Genomic DNA, 20135 nt, shown 5'->3' on the forward strand with positions numbered 1-20135 from the left:
CTTTTTTCTTTAAATTATTTTTTAAATGAACCAAAACCCATTTTCTCCCTCTTCTAACTCAGCCTCCACAATTGAACAAGGAAAAATAAAAGGAAAAGAAAAGAAAAAAACGAAACTCTGCTAATAACTATACATAGACATGCAAAACATTCTGTGCTCTGAGTCTTCTACCTCTTTACTCTACTGGTCTCATTAGGCATCTGAAAAGAAAATAAGCTATACTTAAAATTTTTTCTTGATAAAGATCTGCTTCTTGGTAATCACTGCTTTATTTTGAGAAGTTTTCTATAGCTTTGATAATAAACCCAAGAACTTTACAAGTAGTGGAAGTCAAATTGAGTCATCTAAAATTCCCAGAAATCATTCTTTTTTCTTTAAAAATGCTAGTAACATTTACCTTTCTTTAATCCATTAATCCATTCTCCAATTCTCCACAACCATTCAAAGATCTTTTTACAGTGGATCAGCAAGTTCATGCATCAGTTATTTCAGTGCCCAATGACATATTTCACCTTAGTGTGGTGACTTGAACACATTAAGGACAGCAAAATACTCCTTAATGTCTTTTTCCTTACCTTAGGCACCAACTCTTAGATATTTTTATTCTTCCCTATTTAGTAGAAAATTCATGTTCCTTGGACACTCTTTGACTTGATTATCAAAATTCTTTCTACCCCCAAAAGCCCTCTTATTGTTTGTGTGTTTCTTTTGTACTGAGTTGTGTTTAATAGATTTAAGTCCTTCTAACCTTTGGCACTTCCAATACTATTCTTTTAAGGAAATTTCATGCTTTTAAAGTAATTTCTTTTTACTTGCTATTGCTTTGATCTTTCATGCATTTCTTCTAAAAACTGAAGTTGATTAATGAATTTCCTGCATATCCACATCAGTTCACTTAGTCACTTCTTCCATTCTTTCTCATTAAAATATTTCCTCTTTTTGTTTTCAGAATTTCATTATCATTTCTCTGAGGTTGATTGGCCCTCTAGAATTGAGAAAAAAAACCTATACAGTCCTTGAATCCCAGGAAGTCTAATATGTCAAAATCCATACCAAACTATACCCACCCTCCCATACCACCTAAGGCACTCATTGTTCCCTGCTCACTTTACAACTCCCAGTTTTTACACATTGGTGAAAATCAATTCTAGAACCAATGGTGATTCACTTTGTTCAATTCCCAACTTTTTGAAGTGTAAAATTATCATTAAGGCAAGTCAGGACATTATTAGCTCTTATGCTTTGGACACAGAGATTGAACAGAAGAAAGCTCTCACAAACGTCCAGATAATTGAATTCCCCTATAACAACTACATCTCATAATAGTAGCTGCTAGGAAGAAATATTCTAAATAACTAAAAATTAGAGAAATCCACATTTTAAGGCAATCCTGAGGTTCCATCTCATACCTATAAGATTGGCAAAGTTGCAAAAAAAAAAAAGGAAAAATATTGGAGGGACTTTGGGAAAACAGGTTCATTAATGCATAATTGATGGAGATATAAATTGCTTCAGCCATTCTTGAAAGCAGTTTAGAACTATATGCAAAAAGTTATTAATGTGTGCATACCCTATTGACCATTTTTTACTACTATGAGAATGGCCAAGGACCTATATATTACACAGAAGTTTCCCATCTATACATTATGACAATTTCTTCAAATAAAACCTTGGAATGAACTTGTTATGATAAACACTGAACCATATCACACACAGAAAAAAATAAATTAAATTGAAGCCAATAGAAAAGGCCTTTCTTAACTAATCAACTGCATTCTTGAATCAGTTGTATGCATAGTGTCAAACAACTGATTTAAAACAAAGATCAAAATTAATAGAAAGCCAGAAAATAAATGTAACAAAGAGAACACATGACATGAAACTTAAATAACTCTCTCTTTGTCTATGACAGTTTATTGATGCCCAAAATGAGTAGACAGAAAAAAAAGACAAGCCATTTACAAAAATATCAGACAGAAGTTTTAATTGATGTAAATTAATTGCCACAAGAAGGAAGCAAACAAACAAAAAAGCCTTTTGGCAAATGTTTGATCTACTTGCCAAGCAAAGAAACATGTCAGCCAAGCGAAACACCAGCTTAAAATCTAAAATCTTAGGGTGAGATAACAATGTTAACAATAGTGTCTAATAAAATAACAAGAAACGGTGAAGAGAAAAATTGTTGATTAGTGACACAACTAAGCAGGGGTCCTTAAAGAAAGTAAGAGGACAACAAACAGACAACAGAAAAGTTCTTCAACAATTTGAATAACAAAATATTTTTCACCTTAATAACAATAGAACCACTGCATTTGTAGCCTAGTAGCAGATGTATATATAGAGGGAGTGGAAGTGACACAAAGGAATCAAAGGTGTTAAAATCAACAAACCATTTAGACACAAAGAAGGTCCATCTTGAAGTCAACACAGTTTTGAAAGTGTTGAAAAATCTATTCATCTTATTTGGAAGAGGGAAGATGCCAAAGGCCAAACCCTTGATCCCAATTAATATTAATATAATTAGTAATAGCAATGATGATGATGCTCCTGATGATGATAAAATGACAAAGACAACATCTGTAACATATTGCTTTTATCCTGGCTTTGCTATGTTTTTAAAGAAAGCTCTTCAGAGGCATTTGGGACATTCTTGATGAGGATATCACAAGAGAACAAGCAGACTTTCACAAGTAATATACAGCCTATTTTCCTTACAACTATGACAAATGAAACACCTCAAGAGACTAAGTTTCCAAGTAATTAATAATTTATTTATTTATTAGATTAGCTGGCAATCAGTAAATTGATGGTTAATGATTTCTCTCAATGACAAAAGACAAAAGCCATGAAGAGCCTGGAAGTTTTAAACAATCCTTGAAAGGGAATTCCCTTGACAATTAAAAACCAACCCTAATTGGTGGACATTTACAGAGGAGCTGGAGGGGGGGTGAGGGGGGAAAGGAGTCTGCAGCTTCTCCTGCTGAGAACATAGCTTGATCATGAGACTGCCACCTCTAGTGATCTAGACAGGGAAGGGCATCTGTCTCCATCCTGACCACTCTGGTTAGTATTCTCCTTCAGGAATGATGTCATTCCAAACCCTAATGGAGGGGGATAATGACAGGGACCCATTTCTTTCAGAATAAGATCTCACCTAGCCTGGGGTTCTGTTTATAACTGAAACTGAAGTATGTTGGGATCTGGCCCAAGATCAAAGAGAATGTTCCCCAAGAATTAGGTTTAATCTCAATAAGCTATGTCCTTCAGAGTCTTACCTTCCATAGGAGCTGGGCCTCAGTGAAGAAATAGAGGAGAGAAAACCTGGACCCTTATTTAATAATTGGTTTTTAATATAATAAAAAAATAATTTCTCTCACTATCACATGATTTACTGAAAGAGGTAAAGAAAACAGGCTGTTTGTATGTTTATTAACTGTAAGAAAGCATTCGTTTTGCTAGAAGAAAACACTACTTTAAAACTTTTCCCCTAACAAGGTATTTCCCATATGTCTAAGTTACATAAGGTTCCTAGAAAGATATAACAACAAAAATGTTCTCTTTTTAAAAATTTGTTTATTTACTTAGTTTACAACATTCGGTTCCATAATCCTTAAGTTTCAAATTTTCTCCTCCTCCCTCTCCTCTCCTCTCTGCCCCCATGGCGGCATATAGTCAAGTATAGGATCGGTAAATACTTTCACATTATACATTAGTCAGGTTATAAGGACAGATTGTACCAGCTGGAATGAAAAATGATAAAGAGGACATAAAACCAAATAAGAGAAGGAAAAAGATCAGGTATTTTGCTTCTACTTGGATATAAACTTAGTTCTTTCTAGTTCTTTATCTGTATGCACATATTTCTCTCCATCATGAGTCTTTTGGGATTGACTTATATCACTGCACTGCTGAGAAGAGTTCAGTCTATCAAAGTTGGTCATCACACATACGTTGTGTCTGTAATTGTGTACAAATTTCTCCTGGTTCTACTATTCTCACTCAGCATCAGTTTGTATAAGTCTCTCCAGGTAAATATGAAGACTGTCTGCTCCTCGTTTCTTATAGCACAATAGTATACCATAACATGCATATACCACAATTTGTTCAGCCATTACCCAATTGATGGGTACCCCCTTAATTTCCAGTTCTTTGCTACCACAAAAAGAGCTGCTATAAACATTTTTGTACATATGGGTCTTTCTCCTATTTCTATGATCTCTTTGGGATATAACTCTAGGAGTGGTATTGCTGGATCAAAGGGTATGAAAGTATTTATAGCCCTTTGGGCATAATTTCAGATTGCTCTCCAGAAAGGATGGATCAATTCACAACTCCACCAGCAATGCATTAGTGTTCCAATTTGCCCACATCCTCTCCAGCATTTGTCATTCTCCTGTTTTGTCATCTTAGCCAATCTGACTGGTGAGATGTGGTACCTCAGAGTTGTTTTGACTTGCATTTCTCTAATCAATAGTGAATTAGAGTATTTCTTCATGTGCTTATAGATATCTTTAATTTCTTTCTCTGAAAACTGCCTGTTCATATCCTTTGATGATTTATCAATTGGGGAATGACTTATATTCTTATAAATTTGGCTCAATTCTCTGTATATTTTAGAAATGAGTCCTTTGGGTTGTAAAGATTTTTTCCCAATTTCCCACCTCCCTCTTAATCTTGGTTACATTGGCTTTGTTTGTACAGAAGCTTTTCAGTTTCATGTAGTCAAAATTATCCATTTTACATTTTATAATGTTCTCTTGTCCACTATCACCCCTCTTATTCAATCTGGTACTAGAAATGTTAGCAGTAGCAATTAGAGAAGAAAAAGAAATCAAAGGAATCAAATTAGGCAAAGAAGAGACCAAGCTATCACTCTTTGCAGATGATATGATGATATACTTAGAGAATCCTAGAGAATCAAGTAAAAAATTACTTGAGACAATAAAGAAATTTGGCAAAGTTGCAGGATATAAAATAAACCCACATAAATCCTCGGCATTCCTATATATTTCCAAGGAAATTCAACAGCAAGAAATAGAAAGAGAAATCCCATTTAAAGTTACTGTAGACATTATAAAATATTTGGGAATCTACCTGCCAAAACAAACCCAGGACCTATATGACCACAACTACAAAACACTTTTCACACAAATAAAGTCAGATCTAACTAATTGGAAAAATATCAATTGCTCATGGCCGGGTCAAGCTAATATAATAAAAATGACAATTTTACCTAAATTAAATTATATATTTAGTGCCATACCAATTAATTTACCAAAAAGCTACTTTATAGAGCTAGAAAAAATAGTAACAAAATTCATTTGGAGGAATAAACGGTCAAGAATATCAAGGGAATTAATGAAAAGAAATGCTAGGGAAGGTGGACTAGCTATACCAGATTTCAATCTGTATTATAAAGCAGCAGTCATCGAAACTACTTGGTACTGGCTGAAGAATAGAGAAGTAGATCAATGGAATATATTAGGCACACGAGATTCAGAAGTCAATGACTATAGTAATTTATTTTTTGATAAACCTCCAGATCCTGGTTTTTGGGATAAGAACTCACTATTTGACAAAAACTGCTGGGAGAACTGGAATATAGTATGGCAGAAACTGGGCATAGACTATTATCTAACACCATATACCTAAATCAAGTCTAAATGGGTGCATAATCTAGGTATAGATGTTGATACTGTAAGCAGTCTCCTAAAACAAGGAATAGTTTACCTATCAGACTTGTGAAGTGGATGTGGATATTTCTTTCCAGAAGACTCCAGTCTATCAAGGTTGGTCATCACATATGTTGTGTCTATAATTGTGTACAAATTTCTCCTGATTCTGCTCTTCTCACTCAACATCAGTTTATATAAGTCTCTCCCAGTTATTATGAAGTCTGTCTGCTCCTCATTTCTTATAGCACAATAGTATTCAGTTACATTCATATACCACAAATTGTTCAGCCATTCCCCAGTTGACGGGCATCCCCTTGATTTCCAATTCCTTGCCACCACAAAAAGAGCTGCTATAAATATTTTTGTACATACAGGTCCCCCACCCAATTCTGTGATCTCTTTGGTATACTACCCAAGAAGTGGTATTGCTGGGTCAAAGGGTACACACTTATGTATAACCCTTTGGGCATAGTTCCAGATTGGTCTCCAGAATTGTTGGATCAATTCACAACTCCACCAAAAATGCATTAGTGTTCCAATTTTTCCAGATCCTCTCCATCATTTATCATTTTACTGCTTTGTCATCTCAGCCAATCTGACAGGTGAGATGTGGTACCTCAGAGTTGTTTTGATTTGCATATCTCTAATCAATAGTGATTTAGAGCATCTTTCATATGCTTATAGATATCTTTAATTTCATCCTCTGAAAACTCCCTGTTCATATCTTTTATTTTTCTTAAATTTTGTGTTTATTTTTAATTTACAACATTCATTTCCACAAGATTTTGAGTTACAAATTTACTCCCTGTCTTTCCCCTACACACACCCCAAAACAGCAATCCCACTGAATACTCCCTCCCCCAATATGCTCTCTCCTATATCTTCCCCAATTCCCCCTCTAACTTCCAGGTATGGGCAAGATGGATCTCCATACCTGAGTGCCTATATATCTTATTTCCCAGTTGCAATTAAAAAATAATAATGATATTTTTTAAACAATTGATTTTAAAATTTTGAATTCCAGATTCTTTCTATTCTTCCCTCATCACCCACCTTTACTGGGAGAATAAACAATTCAGTATAGGTTGTACATGTGTAGTTACACAAAAATTTCTATAGTGGATATATTGTGAAAGACTGACTATATTTCCTTCCATCCTATCCCACCCCCCCACTTGTTCTATTCTGTACTTTGCTCCTATACCATTTCAAAAGTGTGTGCTTCTAACTACCCTCCCCCCCCGAATCTGCCCTCCTTTCTATCATCCCCTCTCTTATCCTTTGCCCCCCTACATTCTTGTAGGGTAAGATACCCAGTGTAGTGTATGTTATTCACTGCTTAAGCCAAATTCAATGAGAGCAAGGTTGACCCATTCCCTTTTGCCTTCCTGTTCTTCCCCTCCATTGTAATAGTTTTCCCTAGTCTCTTCTTTATGAGATAACATACCCTATTTTTTATCTCCCTGTCTCCTTCTCTCATTATATTCCTCTCTCACCTCTTAATTTTATTTTTAGATATCATCCCTTCATATTCAACTCATCCTGTGGCCTCTATGTATACATGAACATACAAATCTCCACACTCACATATATATTTATATACACATACATCCTCCTATACATACATATATATGTATGTATACATATATATATATACATACACATATATATTTCCTTCAGCTATCCTCATACTGAGAAATGTCTTCTGTCTGAGTTACAATTATCTTTTTTCCGTGTAGGAATATAAATAGTTAAACTTTAATAAGTTCCTTATGATTTCTTTTTCCCGTTTACCATCACATGTTTCTCTTGCTTCTTGTATTTGAAAGTCAAATTTTCTGTTCAGCGCAGGTTTTGTCATGAAGAATGCTTGAAAGTCCTCTATTTTATTGAATGACCATATTTGTCCCATAGCATTATACTTAGTTTTGCTGGGTAGATGATTCTTGGTTTTAGTCCTAGCTCCTTTGACCTCCAGAATATCCTATTCCAAGCCCTTTGATCCCTTAATGTAGAAGCTGCTAGGTCTTGTGTTATCCTAATTGTGTTTCCACAATACTCAAATTGTTTCTTTCTGACTGCTTACAGTATTTTCTCCTTGACCTGGGAACTCTAGAATTTGGCTATAATATATATATATATATATATATATATATATGTATATATATATATATACATATATATATATGATATATATAACTCTAGAATTTGGCTAGGAGTATTCTATTTGGGATCTTTTTCAAGAGGCTATCAGTGAATTCTTTCAATTTCTATTATGTCCTCTGGCTCTAGAATATCAGGGCAATTTTGCTTACTAATTTCTTGAAAAATGGTATCTAGACTATTTTTTTGATCAGGGCTCTCAGGTAGAACATTATTTTAATTTATCTCTCTTGTATCTATTTTCCAGGCCAGTGGTTTTTCGAGTGAGATATTGCACATTGCCTTCTATTTTTTCATTTGATTGGATCTGTTTAATAGTATCTTCATTTCTCATAAAGTCATTAGCTTGCATTTGCACCAATCTAATTCTGAAGGAATTATTCTCTTCAGTGAGCTTTTGAAATTGTTTTTTCATCTGGCAAATTCAGCTTTTCAAGTCATTCTTCTCCTCATTGGCTTTTTGAGCCTCTTTTGCCATTTGATTTAGTCTATTTTTTAAAGTGTTATTTTCTTCAGTGAAGTTGTTGACTCTTTTTTCATGATTTTCTTGCATGATTCTCTTTTCTCTTCCCAATTTTTCCTCCACTTTTGTACTAAGTTTTCAAAATCCTTCTTGAGCTCCTCCGTGGCCTTTAAACAATTCATAATTTTCTTGGAAGCTTTTGGTGCAGTAGTTCTGACTTCATTGTCTTCCTCTCATTCCATGCTTTGATCCTTTTTGTTCCTATAAAAGGAATCTAAGGTTTGATTGCTGTGCTTGCTTTGCTTCCTTTGCTTACTCACATTGCCACTCAATTACTTGACTTTTGAGCTCTTTACCCTAGTAGAACTCTGCTTACAGAGAGGAGAGCTTTGTCCCAAATAGCTGGGATTTTTGCATCTGCCAGAGCTATTAATTACCTGCCTTCTCTGCAGCCCCCACAAACTTTGGCTCACTGTTCACACACCCCAGGACCACCACCCAAGACTGCAGTACAGATCCAGGCAGTTTAAAGCAAGAGTGATTACCCTCAGACTGGTCGATTGGTCCCCCTACAATCTGCAGGCCAGGAGCTGTGAAGCAGTTATGAGGTGGTGGCTGCTCAGTTGCCATGCCTCCACTTCTGATCTACTTCTCACCCCATGGGCAGGCGCTAAACCTAGCTCACAGCTCCCCTGTTCCCACAATGTTTCACACTGACATTTTACTTTGTCTTTGGCATTTATAGGTTGATAATTATGGAAACCACCACAGCTGCTTGTGATCCACTCTCCCAAAGTCTGCTCCAGCCACTGCTGGTGATGGCCACCCTGGAGCTAGAACCACATGTTCAAGCAGACCTGGGCTCACCTCCAAGCATACTGCAATGAAACTTTCTTGTCTGCTTGCTGGGCTGCCTTCAGCAGGAGATTTGTTTCTCTCTGTCACTTTGTGGATTCTATAGCCCTAAAATTTGGTTAGAGTCATATTTTATAGGTATTAGAGGTAGTTATGGGGGGAGGTCACACCCCCCCACCCCTGGTCATATTTTTTTTGACCATTTATCACTTAGGGAATGTCTCATATTTTTATAGATTTTACTCAATTCTTTGTATATTTTAGAAATGGGGCCTTTATAAGAGACACTGATTGTATAAATTCTTTCCCAATTTTCCACTTCTATCTTAATCTTGATTAAAATGGCTTTATTTATATGAAAACTTTTCAATTTAATGTAATCAAAATTATCCACATTGCATTTTATAATGCTCTCTACCTCTTTTTCCATCATAAAATCTTCCTTTGTCCATAATTTTGTCAGGAAAATTATTCCTTGCTCTCTCAAGTTGCTTACAGAATTAGCCTTTATACCAAGATCAAGCACCCATTTTGTCTATGCCCAATTTCTGCCATACTATATTACAGTTTTCCCAGCAGTTTTTTGTTAAATAGTGAGTTCCTATCCCAAAAACTGGGGTCTTTGGGTTTATACTAGTTTACTATAGTCATTGACTGCTGAGTCTCATGTACCCAATCAATTCCATTTATCAACTAATCTATTCCTCAGCCAGTACTAAGTAGTATTGATGACTGTTGCTTTATAATACAGATTAAAATCTGGTATGCCTAGACCTTCTACCCTAACATTTCTTTTCATTAATTGTCTTGGTATTCTGGACTTTTTGTTCTTCCAAATGAATTTTGCCCCTATTTTTTTTTCTAGCTCCATGAAGTAATGTTTTGGGAGATTTATTGGTATGGTGCTAAATATGTAATTTAGTTTAGTTAAAATTGTCATTTTTATTATATTAGCTCAACCCAGCCATGAGCAACTGATGTTTTTCATATTGGTTAGATCTGACTTTATTTGTGAGAAAAGTGTTTTATAATTGTGTTCATATAGGTCCTTGGTTTGTTTTAGCAGGTAGATTCCAAAATATTTTATAATGTCTACAGTAATTTTAAATGGAATTTCTCTTTTTATCTCTTGCTGTTAGATTTCATTATATATATGGGAATGGCCAGATGGAGGGACTTCAGGTCAACAGCAGCTGTGGCAGTTTGCAGAATTATCAACCCATAGATGCTAATGAAAAAGTGAGAGGTCAGTGCAGTGTGGACTTTGGGAACCAGAGTCTGGGAGTGTGGTTTGGCCTTTGCCCCCTGGAGGGAGAAGCAGCTGAGACATGGCAGCTGTGCAGCCACCACCACATGGCTGCTTCAGAGGTCCTGGCCTGCAGATTGTAGGGGGAACAAACAACCAGTCTGAGTGGTAATGGCTCTTGCATTATCCTGCTTGGATCTGGATGACTGTCTGTGGTGGAGGTCTTGGGGTGCATGACCAGTTTACCAGAACTTGTGGAGGGTTCAGCAAGGGCAGCCAATTAATAGCTCCTGCAGCTGAGAAAACCCCAGCTATTTGGGAGAAAGCTACCCTCTCTAGTATCAGAATTGTACTGTGTCAAAGAGCTCAAAAGTCAAGTAATTGAGGGGCAACATGAGCAAGCAAAGGAAGCAAAGTAAGCACAGCAATCCAACTTTGCACTCCTTTTTTGGGGACAAAAAGGATCAAAGCATGGAAAAGGAGGAAGACAGTGAAGTCAGAACTCCTGCACCAAAAGTGTCCAAGAAAAATACAAGCTGGTTACAGGCCATGGAGGAGCTTAAGAAGGCTTTGGAAAACCAAATTAGAGAAATGGAGGAAAAATTGGGAAGAGAAATGAGAATGATGCAAGAAAATTATGAAATGAGAGTCAACAACATGACTTAAGAAAATACACTTTAAAAAATAGACTAACTCAAATGGCAAAAGAGGCTCAAAAAGCCAATGAGGAGAAGAATGCCTTTAAAAGCTGAATTTGCCAGATGGAAAATGAATCTCAAAAGCTCATTGAAGAAAATAATTCCTTCAGAATTATATTGGAGCAAATGGAAGCTAATGACTTTATGAGAAGTCAAGATACTATTAAACAGATTCAAACAAATGAAAAATTAGAAGGCAGTGTGCAATATCTCACTCAAAAAACCACTGACCTTGAAAATAGATCCAGTAGAGATAATTTAAAAATTATTGGACTACCTGAATGCAATGATCAAAAAAAGAGCGTAGAAATCATCCTTCAAGAAATTGTCAAGGAAAATTGACCTGATGTTTTAGAATCAAAGGGAAAAATAGAGTTGAAAGAATCCAATGATCACCTCCTGAAAAAGATCCTAAAAAGAAAACTCCTAAGAATATTATAGACACATTCTAGAGTTCCCAGATCAAGGAGAAAATATTGCAAGCAGCCAGGAAAAATCATTGTGGAGACTTCAGAGAGGGAAGCCAATTAATAGCTCATGTCCTGATTGTAGAAACACAATCAGGATAACACAGGATCTGGCAGCATCTACACTGAGTGATCAAAGCGCTTGGAATATGATATTCCAGAGGTCAGTAGAGCTGGGATTAAAACCAAGAATCACCTACCCAGCAAAACTGAGTATCATGTTTCAGGGGAAAATATGGCCATTCAGTGGAATAGAGGAATTTCAAGCATTCATGATGAAAAAAACAGAGTTGAATAGAAAATTTGTCATTCAGATACAAGAACCAAGAGAAGCATGAGAAGGTAAACAGGGAAAAGAAATCATAAGGAACTTATCAAAATTGAACTCTTTACATTCCTACATGGAAAAATTATAATTGTAACTTATGAAAATTTTCTCAGTATGAGAATAGTTGAAGGGAATATAAATGTGTGTATACATATATATACACATATATATGTATATATAGGAGGGTATATGGGTGTATGAATACATAAGTGATTGTATTCATATGTGTACAGGTATACATAGACAGAGGGCATAGGACCAATTGAATTAGGAAGGAATGATACTTAAAATGTGAAATTAAAAGGTGAGAGAGGAATATAATGAGAGGAGATGGGGAGAGACAGAATGGAGTAAATTATCTCATATAGAAGAGGCAAAGGAGGGGAAAAATAGGAAGGCAAAAGGGAATCAGTCAACCTTACTCTCATTGAATTTGGCTTACTGAGGGAATGACATACATATTAAATAGGGTATCTCACCAAACAGGAGAGTAGGGGGAAAGATAATGAGAGGGGGATGATGGAAGGGAGGGCAGGCTGGGGGGAGGAGGAAGTTGGAAGCACATAGTTTTGAAAAGGGACAGGATCAAAGTAGAGAATAGAACAAGTGAGTGGTGGGAGAGGATGGAGGGAAACATAGTCAGTCTTTCACAATATATCCACTATGGAAATGTTTTGCATAGCTACACACATACAACCTATATTGAATAGCTTATCTTCCCAGTAAGGGTGGGTGACAAGGGAGGAAGGGAAAGAATATGGAATTCAAAGTTTTAAAATCAAATGTTTAAATATATATGTACATATATATAATAATAATTATTATCATTATTATTATTTTACATTCAAATGGGAAATAAGATATACAGGCACTGGGGCATAAAGATCCACCATACCATACTAGAAAGTTGGAGGGAGGGTGAAGGAAAATATGGGAGAGAGAAGATTGGGGGAGGGGATATTCAGTGGGATTGCTGTTTTGGGTGGTGGGTAGGGGAAAAATGAGGAGAAAATTTGTAACTGAAAATCTTGTGGAAATGAATGATGTAAACTAAAAATAAACATAAAATTTAATTTAAAAAAATCCTTCAACTTTATTTATTTATATTATATCCTGCAACAAATTTATTATCTCAAGTAGTTTTTGTACTTGATTCTCTAGGATTCTCTAAGTATATCACCATATCATCTGAAAAGAATGAGAGCTTAGTCTCTTATTTGCCTAATTTGATTTTTTTCAATTTATTTTTCTTCTCTTATTGCTTCTGCTAACATTTCTAGGTCTTAATTGAATAAGAAGGGTGATAGTAGACATCCTTGTTTTACCCCTGATCTTATTAAAAATGCTTCTAGCTTATCCCCATTATGTGTAATACTTACTGATGGTTTTAGATCTATACTACTTATTATTTTAAGGAAGAATCCATTCATTCCTATACTTTCTAGTGTTTTTTTTTTTTAACATGAATGGGTGTTGTATTTTGTCAAAAGCTTTTTCCGCATCTATTGAGATAATAATATGGTTTCTTTTAGTTTTGTTGTTGATATGATCAATTATTCTGATAGTTTTCCTGATATTGAACCACCCTTGCATTCCTGGAATAAATCCTACTTTATCAAACTGTATTATTCTTGTGACAAAGTGCTGTAGTGTTTTTGCTAATATTTTGTTTAAAATTTTTGCATCTATATTCATGAGGGAAATTTGTCTATAATTTTCTTTCTCCATTTTGTCTCTTCCCAATTTAGATATTAGTACCATACTTGTATCATAAAAAGAATTTGGTAAGAATCCTTCTCCAATTTTCCCAAATGGTTTGTAAAGTATTAGAATCAATTGTTCTTTAAATGTTTGATAGAATTTGCTAGTAAATCCATCTGGCATTGGAGACTTTTTTCCTAGTGAGTTCATTGATGGCTTGTTCAATTTCTTTTTTTGAGATGGGGTTATTTAAATAATGTAAGACCTCTTCAGTTAATCTGGGCAATTTATATTTTTATAAATATTCATCCATTTCACTAAGATCTTCAAATTTATGTGCACAGAATTGGGCAAAATAATTACTAATTATAGCTTTAATTTTGTCTTCATTGGAAAATGGATTTACCATTTTCATTTTTGATACTCATAATTTGGTTTTCTTCTTTCTTTTTTTTCAACATATAGACTAAAGGTCTATCAATTTTATTGTTTTTTTTTTCATAAAATCAGCTCAGTTTTATTTATTAATTCAATAGTTTTCTTAATTTCTATTATATTAATCTCTCCTTTGGTTTTCATTATTTCTAACTTAGTATTTAATTTTGGATTTTAAATTTGCTTTTTTCCTAGTTTTTTCAGCTGCATGCCCAATTTATTGGCCTCCATTTTCTCTACGTTATTCATGTATTCATTCAGAGATATAAAACTTCCCCTAAGAACTACTTTTGCCTCATCCCAAAATGTTGTTATGTTGTCTCATTATGGTCACTCTCTTGAGTGAAGTTACTGATTGTTTCTATAATGTCTTGTTTGACCCACTCATTCTTTAGGATTAAATTATTTAGTTTCCAATCAATTTTTAGTCTATCTTTCCATGGCCTTTTATTGCATCATGATCTGAGAAGGATGTATTTAATATTTCTGCCTTTCTTCACTGAATTGTGAGGTTTTTATACCCTAGAACATGGTCAGTTTTTTGTGTATGTGCCTTGTACCCCTGAGATAAAGGTATATCCCTTTTTTTTCCATTCAGTTTTGTCCAGAGGTCTATTATATCTACTGCCTCTAAAATTCTATTCACCTCCTTAACTTTTTTCTTGTTTATTTTGAGGTTAGATGTATCAAGTTCAGAGAGGGGGAGATTGAGGTCCCTGACTAGTATAGTTTTGCTATCTATTTCTTCCTCTAATTCGCTTAACTTCTGCTATAGGAATTTGAATGCTATACCACTTGGTGCATTTATGTCAAGTAACTATATTGCTTCATTCTCGATGGTGCCTTTCAGCAGGATATAGCTTCCTTTCTTATCTCTTTTAATTAGATCTATTTTTGCTTTTGCTTTATCTAAGAATTGCTACCCTTGCTTTTTTTTACCTTAGCTGAACAAAATATATTCTACTCCAGCCTTTAAATTTACCCTGTGTGTATCCTCTTGTTTCAAATGTGTTTCTTGTAGATAGTATATTGTAGGATTGTCATTTTTAATCCATTCTGCTATCCACCTCCATACATTCACAGTTATGATTACTATCTGTGTCTTTCCCTCCGTCCTATTCCCACCCCTGTTCATGTTTTTATTTCTTCCTTCTCCTTTCCCTTCCTTAAGTTTTCCTTTTGACAACTGCCTCCCTCAGGATTCCCTCCCTATGCACCCCACTCTCTTTACCTATCCATTCCCCTTAGTGCTATTTCCCTCCCTTCTAACCACCCCCTTTTTTCCCCTTACCCCTCCTACTGCCTGTAGGGCACAATAGATTTTTATAGTTAATGGAGTATGTTATTCCCTCCTTGAACCCAAACCAATGAGAATAAATTTCATGCAGTGCTCCTCTCTCTCCCTCCTTTCCCTCTATTATAATGAGTTTTTTAGTCTTTTCACATTAGAATCCAAACTTAACTGATTGTGTTGATCCCTCCTTGAACCAAAACCAATGAGAATAAAGTTCATATGATGTTCATCTCCCTCCCTCCTTTCCCTCTACTATAATATGTTTTTATGCCTCTTCATGTGCCATAATTTACCCTTTACTGCCTCCTCCTTTCCTTTTCTCCCATTATAGTCCCTGTGTACCCCTTAATAAGGTTTTTTTATAATCAGATTAGTTCATTTATACCCACACCCTATATCTATGTATATTCCTTTTAAATGTCATGATAATTATATAAATCTCAATATTGATAGGTATCAGCTTTGAATCACAAGTTATGTGCATATGTGTGTGTGTATGTGTTTTCCTTATTTACCTTTTTATGTCTCTCTTGTCTTGTATTTGGAGATCAATTTTCCACTGAGCTCTGGTTTTTTCATCAGAAGAGTCTGGCAGTCCCTTATTTCATTAAATGACCATCTCTTTGCCTGAATGATTATGCTCAGTTTTACCAGGTAGTTGATCCTTTGTTGCAATCTTGGCTCTTTTGCCTTGCAAAATATCAAATTCCAGTCCCTCCAATCTTTTAATGTAGAAACTGCTAAGTCCTGTGTAATACTGACTGTAGTTCCACAATATTTGAATTGTTTCTTTCTGGATGCTTGCTGTATATTCTCCTGGACCTTATAATTCTAGAATTTGGCTACTATATTTCTTGGAGTTTTCAATTTGGGATCTCTTTCAGGAGGAGTCCAGTGAATTCTTTTTATAACTATTTTACTCTCTGATTCTAGGACCTCAGGACAGTTTTCTTTGATAATCTTTTGGAGGATGTTGTCCAGGCTATTTCTTTTCATCATCACTTTCTTGTAGACAAATGATTCTTAGGTTATCTCTCTTGGATCTGTTCTCCATGTCAGTTGTTTTCCCAATGAGATATTTTACACTTTCTTCTAATTTTTCAATCTTTCTGTTTGGTTTGACTAATTCTGGATGCATAATAGAGTCCTTAGCTTTGATTTAACTGATTCTAATTTTTAGCAAATTATTTTTCTCGGTTAGTTTTTGAAGCTCCTTTTCCATATGTTCAGATTTCATTTTTAGGGAGGTATTTTCTCCAGTTAGATTTTGAACCTCCCTTCCCAGTTCACAAATTTTACTTTGTGAGGATTTGTTTTCTTCAATGAGATTTGTTTGGTCAATTTATCTTCTACATCTTTAATTTTGCTTTTAAAATATTCTTGAGCTCCTCCAAGAATGCTTTTTGGGCTTGAGACCAGTTCATATTTCCTTTTGTGGTCTCAGGTGTGAGTATAGAGTCCATGTTGTCCTCTGAATTCAGTTGTTCTTACCCACTATAATAGGATTGTAACATTCTTGTTCTTAATTTCACAGTTTCCTTCTTGCCCATAGTGATTGCCTGTCTCCTGACTTTTAAAGTGGATTTCTGCTTCTGTGATACAGAGGGCTCTGACCCATGCTTCTCAAGCTGGGAGTTAGGGGCTTGGTTGTTGACTTTGCATGCTATAGCCTCTGGGTATCCAGACTGAGGCCAAGGCCAGGACTCTCAGTGTTTCCTCTGAGTTGCCCTGAGGCTCACAGAGTAAGTTATAGGGGAGGGGTAGTCTGGCCTGAACTTCAGTTTTACTCCTCTCTGTCCCTGGCCTACAGCTCAGGTAGGCTCAGCAGCTGGAAGCACTAGTGTCTGAAGATTCTCCTGACTTTGCTAAGGCACACCTGGGCTTCTGTTGTTGGTGCTTGATGGCTTCAGGATCTCCCATTGGTCAGCTGAGATGGGGCTTGTTGGGATGCCTCTCCCCCCTTCACTTCAGGCTCAGCATAGCTTCAGTCACACTCTTCCTCTAGGGCTCCCAAGCCTGCTGCTGCTTCCACTATTTCAGGATTTTATATTAGGTGGGACAATAATCCTGGGGTTTTCAGGGTCAGGGAGGGATATTAGAGCAGCTAAGGTTTATTCTGCCATCTTGGCTCCCAGAAGTTCAGGTAAGTCTGCAGGCTAATTACGCCAGGAGAAGCTGCTGTGGCTGCCAGGGCCCTGTGCTTTCTCTTACCCAGCTCCGACCAATCCTCCATCCCATGGTGAGACATCTGGAAATCGGCTTTGTGATGGGTGAATAAGCTGGCTGGGGCTCACTTTCACTCTGCTGTGGTCTGTTCTTACATCCACAATGGTGCAATGCCTGCACACACTGTCCTGCCCCTGCCTATACCTATGTGGGTACTTTCCTGGATTGGGAATCTGCCACACTTCATCTCCCACTGGATTCTGTCACTCTAAAGTCTATTCAGATTCACTTTTTAGAGGTTAGTGTTGGAATCACTGAGGATCTCAGAAAAGTGCCTGCTTACATTCAGCCATCTTGACTCCACCCCTCAAAAATGTTCTTATGTGATGACCCACTGATCATCAGTTTTCAAATGAGTGATGAAAACAGAGAGATACATTCTTACCAAAAAGAAGCCACTCTTAGAAGATACAGTGCAAAGTCTGAGGAAAAGACAGATTCCTTTTAGAGGGAAAAGTCTTCTTAGTGTTCTTGCTTGCAAATGACATTTCACTGATGGAAATCAAGGCCCAGAACAATCCTGACCCTACTGGATGAAAGTGATAGCCATTAAAGAGTATATGCTAATTGTGTGAACTGATAAAACAACATAGATAAAGTAATGCCTCTTGCTCAAGCTTTGTTTAATACAAATATCAAAATGTAGAGCTTATTCATTTATCTGTATTATGTATCATGTTCTGTGCTGTGCATATGTGTATGTATCTGTGTGTGTTTGTAAGTATGTGTGTATGTTTACCATACTCTTGCTTTCCTTGGTTCCCAGTGAGGCGTTTCCTTTACAAATGTAGAACAGTGCTTTTTCTGCAACTTCTGCAATTTTGTAGTCTTAGGGAACTGTCTGTGGTACTGAGACTTTTCTATGCCCTGACTTCTCTACAAACAGACATAGACTAACATAAAAACATACACATGCAAGGGGCAGCTAGGTGGCATGTGAATAGAGCACAAGTCCTGGAGTCAGGAGGACCTTAGTTGAAATCCGGCCTTAGACATTTGACATACTTACTAGTCATGTGACCTTGGGTAAGTCACTTAACCCCAATTGCCTTGCCTTACCTACCCCCTCAAAAATAAAATAAACATGCATATGTGAATATATGGAGTACTGAGACTTTTAGAAACTCTCCATACATAAGGCAGATTGGCTTAGCCATAGGATTTACAGATATTTTAAAATAAGTATATGTATGTAAATTTAAATGTATGTGTATTACATTGTGTATGTAATCGTTATCTGTATCTTTAAATATATCCAAATGTGTACATACATATTTATGTGTGCATAAGTATGTCTAGACACATGAGAGAGGGAAAGAGATGGGGGGAAGAGGTGAGAGAGGATCAGAGAGATAGAAAGACAGAGAAGAAGGATATTACAAAGGAAACAAAAATAGGAAAAGCAGCCAGACTTACATATTGTATGTATGTTTACAAATACATACATACAAACACAACCACCACCACTTTCCTTTTCTCACCATGAAAATTCATCTCCTTGTGGTAATGAGACAAGTTTTATATGTAATTGATATTTTAATTATAAATGAACAGCAATATCCTTTTATTAAATCAGATTTACAGAGAAATTCTACAAGGAAACATTTTGGTAGCCTTGTTCAAGATATTTTAAATACTTGAGAATAATAAAATTCAGCTTCTTTTAAAATATGCAATGAATTTAGACTGGCTTTTCCCATACTATTCTGATCTCATAAGGTTTTATCACCTAGTAGTTAAGCTGTTTCATGTAATATGTGGAGACAAATCAATCTCAGGTACTATCTCAGATGAATAGAATTTGCAGTGCTGGCTGGAGTGATGATTGGCTCAGTGAGTGACACAGAGTTTCCTTAGCCAAGTTTTTACAGTTTTTTTGTAAGATACAATTTTGCACTGAAGTCACCAAATTGTGTAAGAATTTACACAAGTTATAATAGAAACTATGAAAAGGGTTATAATAAGCAAAATTATGTCAACCGATCAGTCAGTCATAATGGTTACGCGGTAGGAGCTGAAACAACGCAGAAAGACTGAGAATGTTAGCCTCAAGAATTGCGGAATGTTAGTTGCAAAACCCTGAAATTATGTCTCACTGATTAGGGGCACTCCTAAGTTAGCAACAAATATGCATCAAGCTGTAAAATAGCAAATCTTACCTATCAAAGGTATCCTACGGTGTTTATAAAGGTAGAAATTAAAGTGTCTGATTCGTTGTGTAATAGGTGAGGGATTCATAAAATTCCAGAATCTTAGCATCTTACCTAAATTGTCTCAGAGGTCACCTAGTTCAACTTATCTCCTCATGTAGTAATCCTTCTATCCTTGACAGTTTGTCATCAAGACCCTGCTTGAATTATTCCAGTAATAGGGAATTCATTATCTTGCATGCTAGTATATTTGAGTTTTAGACAGCATTAGTTACGTAAAATGTTTTTTTTTTTCCCCTTAAATCTCCCATGTGGCCTCTATTTAATTTTTATCCTTCGGATTTATTTGTGTTTTCCAGAGCTATGAAGACTATCTGATCTCTCTTTAACATGACAGTCTCTCAATATTAGAAAACAGCTATCATATCCACATT

Source organism: Petaurus breviceps, unplaced genomic scaffold (genome assembly GCF_028583685.1).
Source record: "Petaurus breviceps papuanus isolate PSGF00001 unplaced genomic scaffold, PetGlider_PUasm1.0 38, whole genome shotgun sequence".
In the NCBI taxonomy this organism is placed as follows: domain Eukaryota; kingdom Metazoa; phylum Chordata; class Mammalia; order Diprotodontia; family Petauridae; genus Petaurus; species Petaurus breviceps.